This window comes from Ochotona curzoniae, unplaced genomic scaffold, assembly GCF_017591425.1.
Source record: "Ochotona curzoniae isolate NIBS_2020 unplaced genomic scaffold, NIBS_Ocur_1.0 contig_3520, whole genome shotgun sequence".
NCBI classification, from domain to species: Eukaryota; Metazoa; Chordata; class Mammalia; order Lagomorpha; family Ochotonidae; genus Ochotona; species Ochotona curzoniae.
In genome coordinates this window covers 31809102-31832568 of record NW_024465894.1, presented here as the reverse complement: position 1 = coordinate 31832568, position 23467 = coordinate 31809102, and the positions used below count along the sequence as shown (strand labels likewise).

Below are 23467 nucleotides of genomic sequence, written 5' to 3'. Positions count from 1 at the left end.
ACAGGGAGCTGGATCCAGAGCAGAGCTGACTCAAACCACTGCTCAGAAATGGAACGCTGGTGTCGCTGTCTGGAGCTTCGCCCACTGCATCACACTGCCGCCCTGGCAATGGTCTTTGCATTTATGATCATTTATGTAGTCATCAATACACTGTGCAATCCAACCTAGAACTGACCGTGATTAGGGAGAATCAAGATGGCGCGATAGGGTAAGAACATGTTAAAACAGACAGAGAAACATCAGCCAGAGTGAAGCAGAGAGAGCACATTCCAGGAAATAGGAGAGGACAAAACGATAGCACAGGGGCAGCTGTAGACTGACAGACACAGGGAAGCAGTGGACACAGCGGTGTGGTATTGCAGTGACCAATACCCCAGTGGCATTCAGCAAGTAGCAATCTGAACTGCACTGGCAGCCAGAATTCCACAAGCAACAAAATGGGAAAGGGCATTCCCCAGGAACTCAGGAGATGAACCCAGACAAAGAACTACTGGTCCTGTTGGTCTGCTTGATTTGACCAGGAGCAGAGACAGAGTAGCAGGTCCCAGATGGGCGGTGAGGGAACAGGGTGGAGTTCACAGCCCAGTCTGCCTCCTCGAGCCAAATCAGGCGCCTATTGGTTTAAAGAGACAAAGACTATGGGACAGGAAGATGCTTGCACTAAGCTGGGAGTGAATTCATTTCTGGCTCAGTGAACTGCAACAACGTGGCATCCTACGGGTTCCACCCAAGATGGGTCCAGGTAGCCCTCAGATCTGACGGTCAGTAGATCAAGAACTCTAGTAGTGACACATCAGGCACCATTTTGTACAGTATGGAAAAAGCTTTAATACTGCTTTAACATTGCAGGGACAACAGTGAGTTACATATGCACTGAGCTAGGAGCAAAATCACTGAGCACAGGGCATTGCACAGGAAAAATAATACTGACTTTTGCATCTTATGGGTCAAAATAGGTCCATGTGGGCCTCAGCACTAATAATCAACAGGTTCCGGCAAGATCACCACCAACAACAACCTAGCTATATACAACACCTGGTGTCTCCCTAATCCAGGGACCTACTCAAACCAGAAATGGGAGAAAGGTTGTACAGACAACGGTGCAGCCTCAGCATGGTATCACAGGAGGCGAAGAATGGTGAGCCAAAGCTGGAGCTATGGAGACCATGGTGGAAGTCTAACATAAGAATCCAGACCTGGAACTCACTGGAGGGAGTGGCACAACTGACTGCAAACAAACAGCCGTGTGCCAATCACAATAACTAAAACCAAAGTGTACACCTGTGAGTGACACAGCTTAAAAACCTGCCCCAAGGAGAAGATTCTGATAACTAGATGTATAATGACCAAAGCAAAAGAGGAGACAAAGACACAATGAATATTACTGATGACTCCCCTGAAAAAGAGCAAAAGCCCTTGCCAGCCTCAGAGTTAACTGAGGAAGACATCGAGAAAAAGGGGGATACAGAATTCAAAACACTTGTAAAGTGTTGCAAAGCTTCTTATCAGCAATGAGAAGCATCTAACGCAGGCATACAAGGAATTCAAGGAATATGTCACACTGGAAATGAATCAAATGAAAGCTGACATTTCAGAAGTTAAGAATAGAGTGGATGGGCCCGGCGCAGTGGCGCAAGTGGTTAAAGGTCCTCGCCTTGCACGCCCGGGATCCCATATGGGCGCCGGTTCTAATCCCGGCAGCCCCGCTTCCCTTCCAGCTCCCTGCCTGTGGCCTGGGAAAGCAGCAGAGGACAGCCCAAAGCTTTGGGAACCTGCACCCGCGTGGGAGACCCGGAAGAGGCTCCTGGCTTCGGACCGGCATAGTATCGGCCCGTTGCGCTCACTTGGGGAGTGAATCATCGGACGGAAGATCTTCCTCTCTGTCTCTCCTCTCTGTATATCCGCCTTTCCAATGAAAAAATAATAAAAAAAAAAATAAATCTTTAAAAAAAAGAAAAGAATAGAGCGGAGCAAATTAAAAGTACAATGGAGAGTCTCCAAAATAGAATGAATGAAGCAGAAGAAAGAATCTCAGAATTGGAAGATATTTCCTGTCACTAGAGGGAAACAAAAAGCTGGAAGCAGAGCTGGATTAGGCTAAAAAAGTGTTCAAGAATTGAAAGACACTATTAAAAAGTCAAATATAAAGAGTTATGGGAGTCCCAGAAGGTGCAGAAAGTAAAGCTGGGTTTACAAATGTATTTAATGGGGGGTGGGAGTTCGGGCGGGGAACTCCAGCCTATAGACATTGTACCACATAATTCAAAATAAAAATATATTTAAAAAAATTTAGTCTGCTATAGAAAAAAATCAAAGGCATTTAATGAAATAATAAGGGAAATTTTCCCTAATCTAGAGAAAGAATTGGTAAACAACATCCAAGGGGGCACAGAACTACCAATAGTCTTGACCAAAAGTGATCTTCACCACGACACATGATAATCAAGCTCTCTTCAATTGAACATAAGGACAAGATCTTAAATGTGCATGTGAAAAAATCAATTGACATATAAGTGCATGCCAATTAAATTCACAGGAGACCTCTCACAGGAAACTCTACAGGCCAGAAGAGAATGAAGCAACATATTCCAGATTCTAAAAGCAAAAAAAATTGCCGGCCCAGGATAACGTACCCAGCAAAGTTCTCCTTTGTCTTTGAAAATGAAATAAAATTGTTCCAAGGTCAAGAAAAGTTAAAAGAATATGCCTCTTCCAAACCTGCCCTACAAAGGATACTTAAAGATGTTTTCTTAAAAGAGAAGAGGAATAGCACCCACCAAAACCAAAGGTAAATGCAAAGAACATCCCAGTAAAATAACAACAGAAGACTAAATCAATGAACAACCCATTACTAAAATGACAGGATCAAATTACCATCCATCCATATCAACCCTGACTATGGCTTAAACTCATCAATCAAACTTCATAGATTAGCAGAAGGGATTAAAAAAACAAAATCCATCCCTTTGTTGCCTACGGGAGACATATCTCACCACAAAGATCAGCAGAAACTATATCTCATGGATTTTGATTTTTTTTTGTTAGTTTTATCTCTTTAAAAGTCTTTGTTGGGCTCGGCACGGTGGCCTAGCGGTTAAAGTCCTCACCTTGAACGCGCCGGTATCTCATATGGGTGCTGATTCTAATACAGGCAGCTCCACTTCCCATCCAGCTCCCTGCTTGTGGCCTGGAAAAGCAGTTGAAGACAGCCCTAAGCCTTGTGACCCCGCACCTTGTGACCCTGAAGAGTTCCTGGCTCCTGGCTCCTGGCTCCTGGCTTCAGATCAGCACAGCTCCAGCCATAATGGTCACTTGGGGAGTGAATCATCAGACAGAAGATCTTCCTCTCTGTCTCTCTTCCTCTCTATATAGATCTAACCTTGCAATAAAAATAAATAAATATTAAAAAAAAAACTCTGTCATTAAATTCTTCACTGACTCATAGATCATACAGTAGCATCATTTTCTTCAAGAAGGTTCTTGATTTCCTTTTTTATTTCTTCAGCGACACATTAGTCATTCAGTAGCATGTTATTTAACTTCATGGCATTTTTAAATTCTTTTTTTCTTTCTGTTGTTGATTTTGTTTTGTGGCTTTTCATTTAAGGGGATGTACAGTAACTGTAATGGAGACTATTATTACACATGGTAATGTGTAGTTAACTCCACGGCGTTGTAATTTTCTGTTTTTCTTCCTGTTGATTTTGTATTGTAGCTTTTCATTTAAGGGGATGTATAGTAACCGTGTAATGGAGACTATCATATTCAGATGTGAGAATACAATGCAGTATGCATCTCTACTTCCAGACCAAAGGTGGACGCCCAATGAAACTGTTAAATATATCCTGACAATGGAATGCTGGACTCTCTGCCATTGCCCATGCCCACAATGAAGGGCGTATCACTGTTTATGAAGAACTATACTACAGTAATAATATAGGGGAATTCAGTGGGAGTTGGGAGAAGGAGGTTATTTGGGGAGGTGTAAAGAAAATCCTAGGGTCTATGGAACTGTATCATAAAATGATAATAATAATTTTTTAAAAAGACAAAAACTAACCATAGTTCATATGGAACATTTCAGAGAATCCAGATGGCAAATGAAATAGGGCCCCGCATGTAGGATAAAAGGTTTGCCATAAGACGACTTCATCGTCTTTAGTACTGGAGGAAACCCAACCTCTGAGACCATGCAGGCTGCTTCAAAGATGCAGAAGCCCACAAGAACACGGAGTGACACCTTGGGAGGCTCTGACAGTAGAGCCGCTTCAGACGTTGCTGGGACGCTGACAGTACAGGCACACTTCCTGGTTCTCAGAAAGGCACAGCAATCACAAAGCAGGCAGCAGAAGGCTCAGGCCGGGTGTCCACAGCAGACTCCAGACGACCCAGTTGGAATTTTGTCTTTGGTGTTCAGGCTGAATAAGCTCTTTTGTGCTTGCAACAGCTCCGTGAGAGGAAGAGAGGCAGGGCTAGGAACCCAAAGGAAGCTGTACAGCCTGAGACGTCCTCACTATCAATAGAGAGGAAATGGGAAATCGAACCCAGCACACCATGTAAGAACATCAAGACTAAAAGGGACAATGTGGCAGAAATCCAAGCAGCCACTGCTGACTTAAAAAGGAACACTGGGAGCTGACACGTCTACCTGGGCTGTGAGTAAGTTCCCCAGAAGCCCAGTGTGGAGTCAGATCTTCCCTCCACCCTTGGAACGCAAGGTCTGGCCTCCCACTTCAGGAAGAAGAAAAGCCCCTGAGAGTCTATTGTTTTTACATAAAGAATAGATGAGATCATTTGGAAAGACAAGTATGTTTTAGCTCTCGGTTCCAGAGACCAGGACATCCTACACAGCTCAATGCAGCGCAAGAGATGCAATAGGCATGCTATATGAAGTAACATAGCTGGACTCTCACAGTGAAAGAGGTCAACAGCCAAAGAGTAAGCTGTAGGAATCCAATCATTAAAATGTCTAGCAAAAGGAAGCAAATGCCATTGCACAGCATGTTAATCCTCTGCTTGTGGCACTAACATCCCATAGGGGCATCGGTCCAAGTTCCAGCTGCTCCACTTCGCATCCGGCTCCTGTCATTGTACCTGGAAAAGCAGGAGAAGAGGGCCCAAGTCCTTGGGCCTCTGCACCCACGTAGGAAACCCAGAACAAAACTCCTGGCTCCTGGCTCCAGACACGTCCTGCCCCACCTGTTCCAGTCATGTGGGGAATGAACCAGCAGATGGAAGATCTGTGCTTCTCTTTCTTTCTATAACTCTGCCCTTCAAATAAAACAAATTAATTTTTTAAATAATTTCTAAAAAGTCTAGAAAAAGGTAAGAAATGTGTTGATGAAAAGCAGACCCAGGGTTACCCGGAGCTGATGAGCGGGAAGGGAGCAAGAACACAGGAAATTCCTTAGATCGAGAGTCGGTTCTGCATCAGGAGTGTGCTCATTTCCCACAATCACAGACAGATACTGAAGTTCATTAAAACTGTGCAGTTGGGAGCAGCACCCGGCCATGTGGTTGACATGCCTGTTAGGGTGAGAATGCCTGTGTCCCGTGTAGAAGAGTCCTTGGACTGCAGCTTCCTACCAGTGCCGACCCTGGGAGGCAGCAGGTGATGGCTGAGGGAGCCAGGTCTCACCACCCATGTGTGAGAACTGAACTGAGTCCCTGGCTGCTGGTGTCAGCCTTGGCCCAAACTGCAGGAATTCACGGAGTAAACCAGAAGATGGGCGAGTTCTCTCTCTCAGGTGCAAGATTTTTTAATTATACAATTAAAATTGGTGAATTTTAAAGTAGATTAGTGATATTTTAATTTTTTTAAAAAAGCAAATGTCATTCTCATATACCTGGAAAATGATGAAAATTTAGATCTACAGACCAAAGCTCTCATTTATTTTTCTAGTTATAATTTTTAAATTTATAGATATGTATGATTTATGTCCAATATGATATTTTGAATTGTATACACATTGTGAGATGGGTATATTTAGAACTGACAAATGCATTATTATATTGTACTTCACAGAGGTTTTTTTTTTTAAGATTGTTTTTATAGACAGATTTACAGAAAAACAAAAAAAACAAAAAAAAAAAAAAAAGGAGAGACCAAGGGGAAGATTTTTCGTCTACTGGTTCATTCTCCAAATGGTTTTAACAGCCGAGACTAAGCTGATCCAAAGATAGGAGCCAGGAGACTTCTCTGAGTCTCCCACATGGGTGCAGGTCCCAAGGCTTCGAGCTGTTCCTCACTGCTTTCCCAGGCCACAAGCAGGGAGCTGGGTGGCAAGTTGGGCAATCAGTACACAAACCGGCATCCATATGGGATGTCAACACTTGAAGACAGAGGATTAGCCAGTTGAATCATCGCCCTAATCCCATAGAGTTGCTTTTGTAGTGAGAGCATATAGCATCCACTGTTTTTGCTTTTCAACAATATATCATTATTAACTACAGTCACCTTGCTGTAAATAAGTCCTTGTAAATTTACCTCACTGCAAATGTAAACCAAAATGTTTCCTTATTCCCCTTCTTCCCACCCATCCTGCCTCTGGAAGCCACACTTTACCCTCTAGAAGATCAGTCCACTTGTGAGGGAGACCACGCAGTGACTGTCTTCTATGTCTGGCTTGCTTCCCTTTGCAGGGCATCCCTCAGCTTTACCCGTGATGTCACAAATGCCAGGATTTCCTTCTTTTACCCAGACTCAGTGGCAGTCCGTTGTGTAGCTTGTATGTATGACATATTTTCTTTATCCATTCACTCATTGGTGTATGGTTGCTCCCTCGTCTTGGCAATTATTAACAATACTGCACTAAGCAGGAATGCAGATGTCTCTTTAACAAATTAATTTCCTTTCCCTTGGATATTCACTCAACAGTGAGATTTTAGGGTTCTATGTAGTTTTGCATTTATTTTTTAAGGAATTGTCATGCTGTTTTCCATAACGGCACTACTAATTTACACTTCCCACCAGCAGTAGAGAGCTCCCGTCTCCACAGCCTTGCCAACCTCTGCTGCCCACTGTCTTTTTGGTGACAGCCATCCTAACTGGATGACAGCTCCTTGCAGGTTTGATTTGAATTTCCCTAACAATTAATGATTGTTGAGGTTTGATTTTTCTTTATTATTTAACTGCTGGCCATTTGTAGTCTTTTTTTTTTTTTTTAAGAAATGACTACTCAGTCTCTTACATATTTTTACCCTGATTATCTGAGGGTGGTATTAAGCTGTATGCTTTGAGATCCTTGTGTAGTCTGTATATTTACATTTATCAGACATATAATTTGCAAATACTTTCTCACTTTCTAGAGGTTGTCTCTTCCAAGTGTTGACTGCATGCCTGGCTATGCAGCAGCTTTGAAGCTTGCTGTAATCCCAAAAGCTGTGAGGAAACACCAGCAAGCGAACATCAGGTCCGTCAGGTCTAGGAGTGAATCCCTGCGTTCTCACTCTTGCAGCAGAATTCCTCCTCTGAAACAGGCTCAAGACAGCGCAGGGAAGGAAACCAGCGACTCGGTCACTATCAGGAGTGTTACAAAGCATGAACAAGCAGAATCCCGCAGCCTTTAAAATAAGAAAGCATTACTTGTTAAGTGGTTCAGTGTTGGAAATTTTATATAACTTATGTACTACTGAAGAGAAACATAAACACCAAAACAGTGTTTGATGAATTCTAATATCGACTCCTAGGTCTATTTAATCTTCATGAAAATCTTAAAGACAGGTATTTCCTATCACTTAGCCCACACGCCCTGGTTGATGGTATTGCCCTAGAAGAAACCCATTATACAGTAGGAAACCAGAGGCCATTATCACCACTTTATTCAGAATGGTTCTGAAAGCATTACTCAGAGAAGAGAATTAAATACAGCACAGAAAAAAAAAAAAAAGGAGGCTCCATTATTGTAATTTGTGGAGGCTATGACTGAATTCTTGGAATTTGGAAGAATTTATGTAAAACTACTGAAACACCACACTGGGACCCAAACAATTAAAAAAAAAAAAATACTCTGCCAGTGCAAGTGCCTGGCTTCTGCCAGCTGGGGAGACTGAAGGCTCATGCGGGCCTGGGAGTGCAGGCTTGCAAGGGACCTGGGGAATGGTGCTGCTCGGGGTGTGTAGGGACTGGGGGCCCCTGCCCAGGCAGGCAGAGTGAGCCTGGGGATTTCTGATCCCAAGCAGGAGATGGAGAGGGTGGGGAGAACCCTAGGTGGGCATGCTGACATGCTGTGCTGGTGAACTGGGCTTGGGGAACTGTGAACGCGCTTGAGTCTCAGGTGGGAAGAGGGGTAGGGTGACAGACCAGCACACGTGCCAGGGGACTGAACTGGGGACCTGTTTATGAGCTTGGGTTCTTGGTGGGTGGGCAGAACTCCAGGCCAGCATGCCACCCCACTGGGAGTCTGGGCTTGGCAAGACCCAGTTGGGGGAACCCATATGCTCCCAGATGGAGGGACTGCAGATTGATGAGGGAAAGTATGAGGATGTGTGGGAGGGAAGAGCACTCAGCGAGTATGTTGCAGGTTAGGAATAACTGAATGGGACCCCAGACCAACCAGACCAGTCTGCTGTATATACTGTCATGTGCAAGAACCATGGCTGGGGGGTAGGCCTGGTGGGATTATTTGGGTCACTCTGACTAGGCTGCCCTTCCCATGGTATACTTAAGGGCCAAGTTTGTGGTGGGCAGGGTTAGACTGGGCCATGGTATTTATTGGTTTGCATAAGACATGGAGCTAGAGACAGAACTGACCAAGTAGTTGCAACTACCTGCGTATGTGTAGGCTGATACAGGTGACAGACTGAGCTGGACCCTGTACTAGCTAACACACAAAGTCAGGTCTGTGTTCACCTCAGATGAGGTTTCTTTGGGGACCCTCTCTAACCTTACCACTAGACTCAGAACTCCAGCTACAAGGAAAATCACAGGATATGTGGTCTAGCCAGAACTGGGCCTCCTCAGTTGCTGAAGATGGCACAGTGGACGGCATACCTAGATGCATATGGGGATATCGCAATCCACTGGGGCCTAAAGAGGACATTAGTACCATAGCAGACAATGGATTGCAGAACAAGTTGGACAACTCTCCCGGCCAAGTGTTAACAGCAAGTAAGTGGGTGAATGGAGACTGTAAGGCGGGCTGTGTCAGCCAAAGGACCTTGGAAGGATTTCCTTACCCTAGGAGAAATGAAATCAACAGCATGTGAACTACTTCCTCAGAGCCTGCTCACATCACAGACCCTGGAATGACACGGTAGCCATCTCCTATCCCTGAGTGCCAAGGTAGTTAGGATGCTATGCAGTTACAATGATGTGGTTACTGATACAGTTAAAAGGCTTCTTTCCCCTGTTCTCCCAGATATAGAAAGAAGAAGAAGAAAGAAGAAGAAGAAGAAGAAGAAAAAGGAAACAATGATTGCATCCACCTTCTCCTATTCCTCAACCCTTCCCACTCTAATCAGTGGTCCAGATGTCTTGCATTTTGCTCAGTTATGTAATCATCCTCAAAAATAAAAATTTTTAAAAAGGACAGTAAAGATGTTAATGCTAAGATGCTTTGTATTTCTCAGGAGAGGTGAGGCGTAACAGTAATACAGTGTGGGCAGAGAAGCCAGGGGAAGGTGAATGTCTGCAGCTTTGTAAGTGTGTCCAGGTTGTTCGCTGTGTGTCTCTTAGGATAACTTATATTGCTGGAAAAGCTGGGACATAGGTCTTCAGCTTAATGAATGACCTTCATTTATTCCTCTCAGGGTTTCAATTCAGACTGGATTGTTGTATGGACTTGTCATTTGCTAATTTCTAATGGATTCTGTTGTCACCAAGCTTGGATAACAAAGACTCCTTAATAAAAAAAAATAATAAAACAAATAGATAATGTTGCAAAGACTGTGAAATTAAATGTAGTCCTAATCAAAAGAGAATGAGTTTGATTTCCATTAGGCAAGCAATCACTTCTGTAACTCTTTTCTAGAGTGTCAGATGGGAATAACAGACTTTTCCATAATAAAAAATTAAACTCATTATCACAAATAAAGTGTTTATAACAACATCTGACAGAGAATGAGTGTGTGAATGTTAGCCTTATCTTTATTATCTATAAGAGTAAACAGATTTTATAAAGAAGACAAGCAGTATAATTGGTGAATTGAGCCTACCAGACTTTAAAATATACAATGCAGTAAACATCATTACTTAAAAGAAAACAGTATGGAATTGACAGGCCAATGAAGTACAGAAATGAAGTCAAGTACAAATGAAAATTCAATGCATTATTTTAAAGGTGGAATTTCAAAGCATCGGGGAAAATCAGCATCACACAAGGAAATCTACAAGGACAATCTGCAAACCATTTAGGGAAAACCAAAGAAGGTTGATCCTTCACTTTTCCCTTTAATCAAAATTTATTTTTCATGAAGCACGGAAGGACTTTTTGTTTTTAACTATTTATTTATTTGAAAAGTAGACTTACAGAGAGAGGGAGAGAGAAAGATGTTTCACTCCCCAAATAGCCATAGTGGTCTCCCTTGTGGATACAGGGGCCCAGGCTCTTGGGCCGTCTTCACTGCTTTGTCACATTAGCAGGAAACTAGATCCAAAGTGGTCTCAAACCAGCACCCATATGCAATGTCAGAGCTGCACAGGAAAGTTTGACCTGTTAATGACTTACTGCCCCAAGACATGGATTTTTTTTTAAATGCAAACAAACAAACAAAGCTTTCTTAGGCCCCTGCCACCCAGGTGAGAAACCTGGATTGAGTTCTGGCTCCTGGCTCCAACTCGGCCAAGTCTAGCTATTACCAGCATTTGGGAAATGGTATAGCCGTTGGAAGATCTCTCTCTCTCCATCCCCCTCTGATCTGTCTCTATCTCCACCTTCCAGATAAAATGACAAATCAAAATGTGAAAAATTGTTGAGTTGGAATTTCAAACATGCATACTGCAGCTCTTCATTGTTTCCTACAGCTGAAAGATGAAAGTGAAAAACTGCCTAGGAGAAGAGGAGGATGGCTCTGGAGTGAGGAAGCACATCCCCACGTCCTCTGGCTCAGGTCAGGAGGGATGAGTTGGGATTTCAGCCACAGCAATGGTCTTCGAGCTGCCCACTTGAGTAGCTTCTCTCATCTGAAGAAAGAGGAAACCAGAGACCCAGAGCCCCCTTTCAAGATACTGAAATATCACCCATGGCAGGGCCTCCACCCAACTTTCCGGGAAGTGGGCATATCTTGAGTAGAAATTGAATCATGTTCCTGGGGCGGGTGGAGAAAGAAACTGTTCTCAGAACTCACAAGTCTTGGGGAAACTACGCCTTCTCAGCCACCTCCTGTGCCCATCTGTGCATCCAAGAAGGAAACAGCATCTCCAGCAAAAGAGGAAGTAACCACACACAAAAAGCAAGGCTCTCACTCCTTCACAGAGCCCCTGCTAACCAGGTCTCAATCCCCAGCCCAGCCCAGGGCCAAGTTGAAATGAACACCTCCTTGTCTCTAAACCACCTCCCCATCTATCATGGGGATAAAACAAACCAGTGCTTGCAGAACCTGTGCTTCAAGTCCACATCGAATTCTGCAGACACAGCTTCATCCCTTCAGCATGGGTTTTATAAATGGCTCTCTTATCACAAAGGATGTCAAAGAAATTCTGGCTTAGAAATAAATGTCTAAGGGTGAATGTCTGGTGCAATGGTTAATACATGACTTGGGATACACAGATCCCATTTCTGTGGCCTGGTTTCAAGCTCTGGCTCTACTCTGAATTCCAGCTTCCAGCTAACGTGCACCTTAGGAGGCAGAACATGATGATTCAAGTACTCGGACTGCTGCCATCCATATGGGAGGCCCAGACTGAGTTCCTGGCTATTGGTTTTAGCCTGGCCTAGTCCTGATGTTGTGACTTGGGAAACAAGTGAGCAGATGAAATATTCTTTCTTTCTGCTTGTCTTTCAAATGCAGTGAAAATATTTTTAAACTTTTTAATTTAAAAAAGGAAAAAACTCCTGTATCATGGCACCAAATATTTGGCACCTCCAAACCACTGGAAATTCAGAAGGTTCATGGTAAATATGGCCTTATGACTTAAAACACATGGATTTAAGCATGGGCAGTATGCCTCTTCAATTCATTCTCCAGACCACAGTCATAACAGACACTGGACCCAATGTCCTCCCTGCTCAAGGTTGGGTGGCTGTTTCTCAGCACCCCAAGAAGACCCCACCTCCAGCACTACTGGTTGTCACCCCCTTGCCCTGAACACCACTGTCCATAGGACTTGTTTCTCTTCTTTCCTTCCAGTATCAAACTGAAAGAAATCAGGAAGATAGAGATATAAATTCAGATGACACCAATAAAGAGAGATCACTTGGAGTGTAAACAGAGGTAGCAGGGGGCCTTGGCCACGAGCCTGGAGCACCATTCCAGGTACAGGAGGAAAGAGGAGGCAAGCGACAGGAGGTGGTGGCAGCGCTGAGGAGGGACAGGGAACCCAAGAGAAGAGTGGGGCTGGATTTTATCTGCTTTCCCAGATAAGGTCAGAGCACAGATGGACTGACAGGGAGAGCGGAAGAGGGGATGACAGGTATGACATTTTGGAAATTAGAAGCCAGATGGATCCAAGGTCAGTGATGTTGCCAGTCCCTGGAAGCCAGATCCTGAGCTGGCAGCAGGGGAACCTGACACCATCTCATTACACTACTGATGCCCACCCACCCCCAAAGCTGGTCCTTCAGGACATGGAGAAGCAAGAAGAGGCTAATGTGGAGGAGGCTTGGGCCTCACTGTTCAAGAAATGTGCAGATCCCCAAAGCTTCCCAACCGTAGCCAGCCTTTCTGGTCTCCTGGCAGGAGGATGGTGAACAAAATAACCCAGCAAGAGATAGCAAGCTCAGTGAAGAGCAGGGCTGCCCCACCAAGAGTGGTGAGCATCCCAGATGCCACAGAGCCCTGCCCCAGCCTCAGTCTTCATTCAGTTCCCAGAAATGGTCCAGGCAGCTGAAGCAGACACGCCCAACTTGAGCATTCATAGCACGTCCTCAGCTGTTGCAGGCTCACGCGCAGGTGATGAAGCAGCTGGACACAGCATCCACGGGACAGACAGGTCACAACAGGCACTAAATAGTCAGCCAGAGGAAAACGAAGCCATGCTGGGAAAAGAAAGTATCGCCTGCGGGGGGGCGGGGGGTTGTCTGCACACGCGTGTGCACACATGTGTGTCTGAATAGCTTTAGAGAACTAAGGAACATTATCTGTGAAATAGCAGGATGCTAGAAAGAGACCTGCCTGAAAAACAAACTGAATACTCAAAGATGAACATCATGAACACAAAACTTAAACACGAAACAGAAGGAATGGAGGACAGAGCTGAAGAATCTCCCAGAAAACACAAGATAAAGCTTAAAGGAACAGGGAGACGTGGCCCAGGAGGAGGAGGGGGCCCAGGGAGAGGGACAAGAAAGAGAGGAGTCCCGCAGATCTAATATCTAAGTAGTGCAGTTCATAGCAGAGAGAAAGAAATGGAAGAAATTATCAAAGAAACAACTTAGGGAAGTCTCCCAGACCAAAGAATGTTTCTCTATTATAAGTTCTTGGCCACTCCCAAACTACACCACTACGACTTTTATAAGCACTGGAGATGGGTCCGGCACAGTAGCCTAGTGGCTAAAATGCTCACCGTGCATGCCCTGGGACCCCATATGGCGCCGGTTCATATCCTGGCTGCTCCACTTTCCATCCAGCTCCCTGCTTGTAGCCTGGAAAGCAATTAAGGGTGGTTCAAAGCCTTGGGACCCTACACCTGCATGGGAAATCCAGAAGAAGCTCCTGGTTCCTAGTTTCAGATCAGCTCACCTCTGGCCACTCCCAGTCACTTGGGGAGTGAAGTATCAGACAGAAGAGCTTTCTCTCTGTCTCTCTTCTCTGTAAATCTCACTATCCAATAAAACTAAATAAGTCTTAAAGGAAGAAGAAGGAGAAGCAGCAGCTGCATTGGAGACAAGACAACATCCCCCCATGATCCTTGAGAGGACAGTGGGTCACCTCCGGGGGCCAGGCTAGCAGAAGAGTTTGGCATATCTCAACAAGAACTCAAGAAACCAGTGGACATGAGGAAGTTGTGTCTATCCAACCGAAAAGCAAAACCAAATGAAAACAAAACAAAAAAGCTGGAAATTAAGTTTGAAAGCAGAGCAAAGGGATTGTTAGCAATGCAAATTGAAAAGTTGGCTTTCAAAGTGTTGATCTCAGGGAACCCACCAATCTAGTAGGGAATTAAAAACAAAATCTTCTCCCAGCGCAGAGAATCTCTGCATAAAGATAACAAAGGAAGCAATTTTATTATTTTTATTCTTGATTTGAGAGAAAGAGAAAAGTGATTTACTTCTCAAATATCCAGAAGGGTGAGGGCTGGAGCCATGACCTTGGAACGCAACCCAGGCTTTCCATGTGTGTGGCACAGCCTTGAGCACGGCCTCCCAGCCTCTGAATGGGCAGCAAGGAGTGGAGTGGGACCGGCCCATGAAATAACAGGCATCTCACGTGCTGTCATACGCAGTAAGCCCAGCCCTACATGTCAAAAAGATGGTTCCCAAGTCCTTGAGACAAATCCCCAGGTCCCAAATAAATTCCTGGGTCACTAACGCTAAAAGAGGCTCATGTGGCTTCCACCAAGGTTTATACACATCTCAAGGTAACAGAGAAAAGTTTACTTTAGCAAGTTTTCTCAAGTAAAAACTCTAAGAAACAAAAGGCGGAGGCCTCTGCCCTCATCTCTAACAGAAAGAATCATGTCTCTTGCATTGAATGTTTTTAAAGATTTGTTTTACTTAAAAGGGTTACACATAAAGATCTTCCAGCTGCTGGTTCACTCCCCAAATGGCCACCAGGGTCAGAGCTAGGCTGATTCAAAGCTAGGAGCCGGAAGCTTGTTCCAGGTCTTCCCATGTGAGTGCAGGGGCTTTGCCCTCCACTGCTTTCCCGGGTGCATTAACAGGTTGCTGGGTTGGAAGCAGAGAAGCTGGAACTCAAACCAGTACCCATAAGGGATGCTGGCACTGCAAGCAGAAGATTAGCCTGATGTGGCATCATGCCAACCCCTCCTCTTTCTAATTTTTATTAGTCCTTTAAATGTACTCCAGCAAAATGAGAGCGTAAACAGAGAAGGAGGTGGACCAAGGACATCAGAAAGAGAAGACCCGGCCTGGGAGATGCAAAGGGTGACCTGAGGTGGGGGTGGGGGACATGAGGCTGAGTCCAGGCTGTGCAGGGAGATGAGACTATGGGGGCAGGGTACAGGGCAAGGGTGAGTCCAGGCTGTGCAAGCTGGGAAATGAGATTACAATCCCCTCATGCATTCCCCTTGCATTCATGGTGATACAGGAACAAGTCAAACAGAACCAAGTCATGATTAACTCCAAGAAATAAAAATCCTAGACAGGAAAGGAAAAATAACCTCCAGTCACACTTGGAAAGGGCATTGCCAAGCCATGCCAATGTAAACACTAACTTTGCTTTATGTAAATTATGATTTATCTTAATAGAGGTTGGTGGAGTGTGGTGTGTGCCGCTGGCCAAGCAGGAACAACAAGAAGAAATTCTCACCTTGCGCACATCAGAAGGTGATGTTATGGTTATAAAATCACACAGCATCAAAGGCCGCATGTTATCAGAAACACAGGGAAACGGATCCAGTCAGCTCAGAGATGTAAGCTTTTTATTTTATTTTATTTAAGATTTCTTTATTTTTGCTGGAAAGTCAGATTTATAGACAGAAGGAGAGACAAAGATCTTCCATTCACGGTTCACTCCAGAAATGGTCGCAACTGCCAGTGCTAAGCCAATCTGAAGCCGTTGAAAAGTCAGTACAAAGCCAGGAGCTCTTCCAGGTCTCCCATGGAGGTACAGAGTCCCAAAACTTTGGGCCAACCTCTCCAGCTTTCCCAGGCCACAAGCAGGGAGCTGGATGGGAAGTGGAGAAGCCAGGATGTGAACCGGTGTCCATACAGAACTTTGAAAGACTTATTTATTTTACTTGAAAGTCAGAGTTACAAAGAGAGAGTTTGAAACAGAATGATCTTCCATCCACTGGTTCATACCCCAAATGGCCACAACAGCCAGAGCTGGATTGGTCTGAAGCCAGGAGCTTCTTTCAGGTCCGCCATCTGTGTGCAAGGACCCAAGGCCTTGGGTCATCTCTGCTGCTTTCCTAGGGCATTAGCAGGGAGCTGAACAGAAAATGGAGCAGCCAGGACTACAACTGGTATCCTGGAACTGGGATCCTGGTGTAACAGGCGGAGGATGGGGCTGCTACACCACCACCCCAGGCCCTCAAGTTCTATTTTTAAAAACTTTGTTTGTTGTTACTATGATTAATCTATTGAACATTTGAAGTGGAACCTGTGTTTGTCCTAATTTGAATTTTGTGCAATGTTTGTGTGTAGTAAAACATCATAGGATAACCCGTAAATATGTACAATTTTGTAGGAGGACATTGTGAACCTAAGGTCAACGAGCACAGGATTACAATTGATTGGATAGTATTTGTATGCTAACAACAGAATGGATACCTTTTATATAACTGATTGTATATCATTTGTATGAGAACAGTTGAGTGGGCAGCGGCTTGGTGGGATATACAAAACAAAAGGAGTTCCAAACAAAAGTATAGAAACAGTTGATGGGTTTTGTTGATGAGCTCCATACTTCCTCCCTTATCCCATATGACCCTCAGTGTATAAAGTCTGATGCCGCTATCCAAATCCTTCCTCGCAGGATCCAGGGTCATTGGATCGACAACCAGGAGCCAGGAGCAGTCTGCAGAAACAGGAGAACAGTACACTTCCTTCGGGACTAGGGAGGGGACCTTTCTCTGGTCCTTGCTTGGTTCCAACTTTGGATCCCCACCCTCTCTTGCAATGACCATCAGGATCGCTCCAGAAACCCCTCAAAACAAACAACAAAAACCTAGAATAGATCAACAGAGAACAACAAGGAAAGCTTAGAATCAGACAGGAAATGGTCAGCATGGATTCACTTATACCTTACTAGGTAGGACACACAGATTAGTTACTCCTCACTGGGGTATTGAAGACTTCTCTGCACACCCCTCCTAAAACTGTTCTGCACCTCAATTGTTGACATATGCCTTGTTAGAGTTATATCTAAGCCAGTTCAGACCATCCGAAATTTTGCTGCCAGTTTCAGCAAAATTATGCTTCAACACTATAAACTGCTAAATACTAAAATGAAAATAGACTCAAGACAGCTGAATAGTAACCTATAGCCATTTTAAGGTGTATAGAAGCCAGTTGTATATAAACTAAAATTGAAATGTCAATGAAGTAGTCACAGGATATGGTAAAGAACTTGCATTTTTTCACATATTGGTTACTCAATACCATGTCAATTAATTCCATAATGTTGTAAATTGTTGCTGATGTTATATTGGGGCTTTTAATTGATCAGAATGATACTCTGCCAGCTCTACCTTCAGACCAGAGATGGTCTCCCCAAGAAAGTGTTGAATTTATCTGGTCAATAAGATGCTGGACTCAATGCTTGGTATATGCTTGCAATGAGAGAATCTCAACTGAATTTGAAACATAATACTGCAACGAGGTGGAGGAATCCACCATTGGGGGAGGGTTTGGGAATGGGCGAGGGGAATCACAGAGCCTATGAAACTGTGTCACATAATGCAATGTAATTAATAATAATAATAAAAAAAGTCTGATGCCACTAATTAACTTCGGCTATTGACCATCAGTCGGGGTCCACCCGTGTTATTATTGGCTCCGTGCAACAAGTCCATCGCTGCAGGACAGCGACACAATTTTATGTGTCAGTTTATAATTAAAATTAAATTAAATTTTGATATTTAAAAAGCAGATAATTACTCTTAGAACTACTTTTAAAATATTCATAATCTCTTAGCATTTCCATTATCTTGAATATTTATCATTTCCCTGTGCTGGCCACACTGAAAACCCTTTCTTTCAGTTATTGTTAAATAGCAATAAATTGTTCAGATATCTATCATGCTGTGCTATAGAACACTATAATTTATTCCTCCTATGCAACTTCATAAAATAATTTTAAATAATATTAAATATAATGTTGAAGTTGCAAAATGCATCTTTTGCCATGTAAAATATGTCCATTTACTTCTGGCTGTGTAATTTTTGATAATTTAATAAATCAGTTTCTATTTTTTAAAAAATGACCAATTCATTTGTTACAGGTGTTCATGTGTTCACCTGCCTGTCACCAGTTTATTCTTGTAGACTCAAATGTCTGACCTTCAGAAGAAAAGCATCAACTGCACTACAGTAGATATTACTTTGGTTTAAAAAAAGGGAAGTTAAATCATAAATAAAAGTTCAATAATCTATTAAATTGGCTCATAGATTCTTGAGAATACGTGGTATTAGAATATTAAAGAAAGAAATCATAATACTGTGTGGTACAAAGGCTCGATTGAGGGTATTAAAAAGTTCCCTGCACACTGTGGCTCCAGCATCCTGTGCAGTACCTGCCAGGAACAGATGGTTTGTTAGTGAACAGGTGTAAGCACAAGAAGGCCTTCCCGAAAGAAACATCCCATGTAACAACCACGGCACTGGAGCAGCTCCTGGCACAGTGTTCCTAAAAGCCGTGGTCATTCCTGGGGTGCTGGGCTCATCCTCAGCTGTGGTTCTTGACATCGATCTCCTGGGTCTCCTGAGAGAGCAGAACATCTTCTATTCTAACAAGGGGTCTCACTGTGAACTTCTGCGTTGGGGCAGGACACCACAAAGCTGTGATTAGATGCTTGGAATGGAGGCAGGTGTTTAGCTTAGCAGTTTTAGCATTTCATATTTGATTGCCTGGGTTTGTTTCCAAGTTCGGCTCCTGATTCCAGTTTCCCAATAATAAAGACCCTTGGAAGCAGTGGAGATTGTCCAACTGAGGGGTTCCTGTGCTTGCTTTGGCAGCACATATACTAAAATTGGAACGATACAGAGAAGATTAGCATGGCCCCTGCGCAAGGATGACACCCAACTGAGGGGTTCCTGCCACGCATCTGGAGAAAGCTGGAATTGGGTCCAGGTTTCTTGCCTTAGTGACAGTAGATGAGAGCTGCTAATCTCTCTTTTCTGTCTCCTATCTCTCTTTTGCGCTCCCTCTCTCTCTTTTCTCCTGCCTCTTGGGTAAAGTAAAAAATAAAAATGGAAGCTTTCAGCTCCATCCTTCATTCTCCTGGAAAAGTAGAGGCACTAGAGATGGAGTTAATAATTGATCATGCCTAAGCGATGAAGCTGTCATGAAAATCCTCCAAACATCAGGGTTGGGGTGCTGCTGAGTCGCTGAACAAGTAGAGGTTCCCGGCAGGTGGCCTGGGAGAGGGTCTAGGAGTGCCACGCACCTTCCCACATTCCTGCCCAATGTATCTCTCATCCACGGCTTTGGTCACCTCCCTCCCTAATACAACGGACCAGAAAACATCCTAGGAGCCATTCTGGCAAGTGTACTGACCCTGAGGAGGGGGTCACGGGAACCTATTGGTGAGATGTATAAAGGACAACCTGCTCCATGCACTGACATAAAAAGTGAGGGTGGTCTCACCAGACTGGGCCTTCAGCCAGGACATCCCATGCCAACCCTGGTGAAGGGTGTCATAACTGCATTAAATGCTAGGGCACCTAGTCATTATCCCCAGAAGGAAAACACAGAGGTTTGGTGTTTTTAAAAAATCCCTCACAAACACTATTTACATGTTAGAGACAGACGGATCCAGGAAGACTTGACTTTGGCAGATGTGATATTTGAAAATCTAGCCGGACACAGAAGGTTTCCCCCCAGCTGGGCAAAGAGAGGGAGAATATTCAAAGCAGGGAGAGCAGTGTATACAAAATAAGAAGGAGAACTAAAATGCAGGTTGGAGTCAGGTGTGTTGCACTGTCTCTGGACTCAAGCTACCTGAGGCAGGCTCTTCTCATGACACAGAGAAAAGGCACATTCCAAGTCTATGGAGACACCACGTTTACAAACCGGCTCTTGGATGAGTGATTGAATAACAAGTTCAATAGCTGTGAGCAAGAAAGTGCATTCCTTGTTCCCTGAAGTTGCTAAAGATGTGTTTGGCACACAGCACAAACACGTGTCACAACTGTACTTTTTTTCTTTTAAGGCAGAATAACAGAAATAGGTCTTCCATCCATTGATTCATTCCTCAAATGACTGCAACAACCTGACCTGAACCAGACCCAAACCAGGAGCCAGCAAATTCACCCTGGTCTCCTACACGGATGCAGGGACTCGTACTCAGGGCATCTGCCACTGCTTTCCCAGGCACGACAGCAGGGAACGGATTGGGAGCAAGTCCAGAACCAGCTCTCTGACATGGGATGCTGGCATCACGTACTGCTGCTTAACCCTCTGTACAACACCCGCCTGTAGACTGCTTATTTGCATCTCTTACCTGTTTCTCTTAGGAGATGCAGTTACCAGGGGAGACACAGGAGAGGCTCAAGGGAAAACCAAGTTTATTTCACCCACTGGGGAGAGACCAGAGGTACAGCATGCCAAAAAGAGCACTTGGAACATTAGGGAGGCAAGGAGGCAAAAGACAAGAGGGACAGGCTGGCTCCCTAGGAAAAGTGAGGCTGTGCAGGATCAGTCACTGGGGACCAGCTCATTGGAATAATGTCACTGGGCTTTGGGCCATGACCATCATCTCTAGCTTCTGGCCCTTGGCCAGGAGATGATCAAGACAGAGCAAAGGCCTCATGTGGTGGGGAGGTGTGGCTTTAGATGGGTTCATTTGCAGTAAAAGATGGCCTAAGCCATTGGACACATGAACCCTCCTGGCTTCTGGCTCGTCCAGCTCTGGGCTTTGTGGTCATTAGGGGGTGTGAACTAGTGGATGGAAGATCTCTTCTCTTTATAACCCTGCCTTTCAATAAATAAATCTTAAAAAAAAATGTAAAGAAACAGAAGGAGTAACATAGATTCCAAAGTTTACACTCGCCAACTACTAAGCGAGGGCTGAAGCCAGGACCAGGAAACTCATTCTGGGCCTTCCACATGGGTAACAGGTACCCAATTACCAGATCCATCAGCTACCACACAGATTCTACATTGGCAGGAGGCTAGAATCAGGAGCCAGGGCCAGGAACTGGACTCGAGCCCTGGGGTGTGGGATGCAGTCACATAGCTACTAGACTAAGGTCTACTCCATGCCTATGCTTTTGAGAGAAAAGACAAAAGATGGAGCAGGAATCAAGAAATTGCTGCAACTGACATCTAACTCCATAAATAAAGGATGTATAGAAAGAGGAAAATGCCTCCACAAAATTTGCCACATACTATTACATACAATTTTGAAGATGACAAAGCTCATTGCCCTCTGATGAAAAGTGTACTGTCTATACTTTTCATAGTCCTGGCTCTGTGATAGAGGGAAATGATCTTGAGGATATTCCATGCTGTGTGCCACAGCATTCACCACCTTTGCCAGGAACAGGGCAGAAAACCAGTGCTAGGACTGACTGGGTTCTCTATTCCGACGAGACAGGAGGAGGAGACTGGGACTTGTTACAAAACACTTCATCTTGGAAGGTTCCTCAAAACAGCTAGAATTCCACAATTAATTCTACAGCAACCAAAAAGCTTTCATCTTATTTAGGACAAAAAGCACTTTCATTTATCAAATTAGCAAAGATTAGGAAAAAGTGATTGGGCTGGCAGTGTTGCACAGTACACAGCGAGTAAAGCCACCATATGCACTGGCAGCGTCCCTCACGGCACCAGTTCGAGTCCCAGCTGCTCCACTTTCGATCAGATCCAAAGAAGTTCCTGCTTCTGGCTTTTGGACTGGCCCAGCTCTAGCCCTTGCACCATTTGGGGAGTGGATCAGAGGATGGAAGATCACTTTCTGTCTCTCTCTCTCCTCTCTTTCTGTAAATCTGACTCTAAATAAACAAATAAATATTTAAAGAAAAGAAAAAAGTGATCACAGAATGCTGGGAGATGGAGGAGACTTTGCTCGAAGCACCAGCATGCCTTATTTGTATATTAAACAGGGCTGTCTTCTCAACCCGGATGATGCATTCCTTTCTTCTTTTTTTAAGATTTACTTATTTATTGGAAAGTCAGATATACAGAGAGGAGGAGAGACAGACAGGAAGATCTTCCGTCCAATGATTCACTCCCCAAGTGAGCGCAACGGCCGGCGCTATGCCGATCCGAAGCCAGGATCCAGGAACTTCTTCCAGGTATCCCACATGTGTGTAGGGTCCCAAAGCTTTGGGTTATCCTCAACTGCTTTCCCAGGCCACAAGTAGGGAGCTGGATGGGAAGTGGAGCTCCCGGAATTAGAACCGGTGTCCATATGGGATCCCGGCGCATGATCAAGTTTGCTTCACTTTTGCCAGTTTCACACTTTCATTGCTTAAAAAAAAACCCATCATGGAAGTCACCCAAACCTTCAGAGACGCATCCAAAGCAAGTCCTGTTTGTGTGGCTGAAAGCAACCTCCATAGGGTTAGAGCAAAAGCAAACTGTAAGCCCAAGATTTACAGAACCTTTTGCACACCCAAGGATTTGGGTGGTAACAGAGTGTGTTCTTGCACATCTGTGGTGCACAGGTCCCCAGGCATGAGGTACCTGAGATCCAGGCAGTCAGCACCGCTGAGTCTGAGCGGGCTGCAGACCCCTCACACCCCACAGCCCTGCAGTGCCCCCAACAGAAGTGAAAATGCTCTCTTCCTCCTTCTCTACAATCATTAGTGACTCCTGAGGTTCTTGTGGTAAAATTTGGTCCGCTGTCAAGACCTACAAAACTTTCAAAGGACTCAGAGCTTTGCTCAGGGGGACTACACCACGAGACACAAAGGCAACAAGAGGCAAATTTCTTTACCAGACCAAGGTTTGCTGGTCTACTCTCTGACCACTCAAACTCCACTCAGGGCAGGCACAACATATTAGGGTGCCAGACCTCTGCATCATCTTCTACCCAGAGCTGGACACAGCTCAAGCTAGCACTAAAAACCCCTCCCAATTTCCCCATCTTCCCACATGCCTATTCCCCTACACAACAGTCACGCAGAAGTAACTCCCCCAAAACCATAAGGACCCACAAATCCAAGAAGCTGGCAGAGGGTAGGAGCACTGGTTTCTTGGGCTGCACCTGACAGGACAGAGTGGTTCTCTGAGCAAAGGGTGACATCAGCACAGAAAAGGCATTTAAAACAAAAGAAGGGCATTTTGGCAATGGTTGAGAAGCAGATCACAGCACACAAAGTGCCAGATTCACTGCACTGCGCCTGTTCCCAGAACAGCCCAGAAAAGCAGAAAGACATTCAAATCCTCTCCCTCTTGTAATTGGCTCACCAGCCACATTCTGATTTTTTTCTTTTTAAGCATTGAAATGCTTTCAACAGCCTTGGGCTGAACTGGGTCCCAAGATAGGAACCAAAGCTTGGAGCTGGAAACTCAATGC

At 44.5% G+C, this 23467-nt stretch overlaps 1 non-coding gene across 1 annotated transcript; it reads left to right on the top strand.

Annotated features, from left to right (window-relative positions):
• The first annotated feature begins 18943 nt into the window (after positions 1 to 18943).
• On the top strand, positions 18944 to 19050 carry LOC121157525. Its single transcript, XR_005884047.1, has one exon. It is a non-coding gene; the product is annotated as a U6 spliceosomal RNA (small nuclear RNA).
• Positions 19051 to 23467: the final 4417 nt, after the last annotated feature.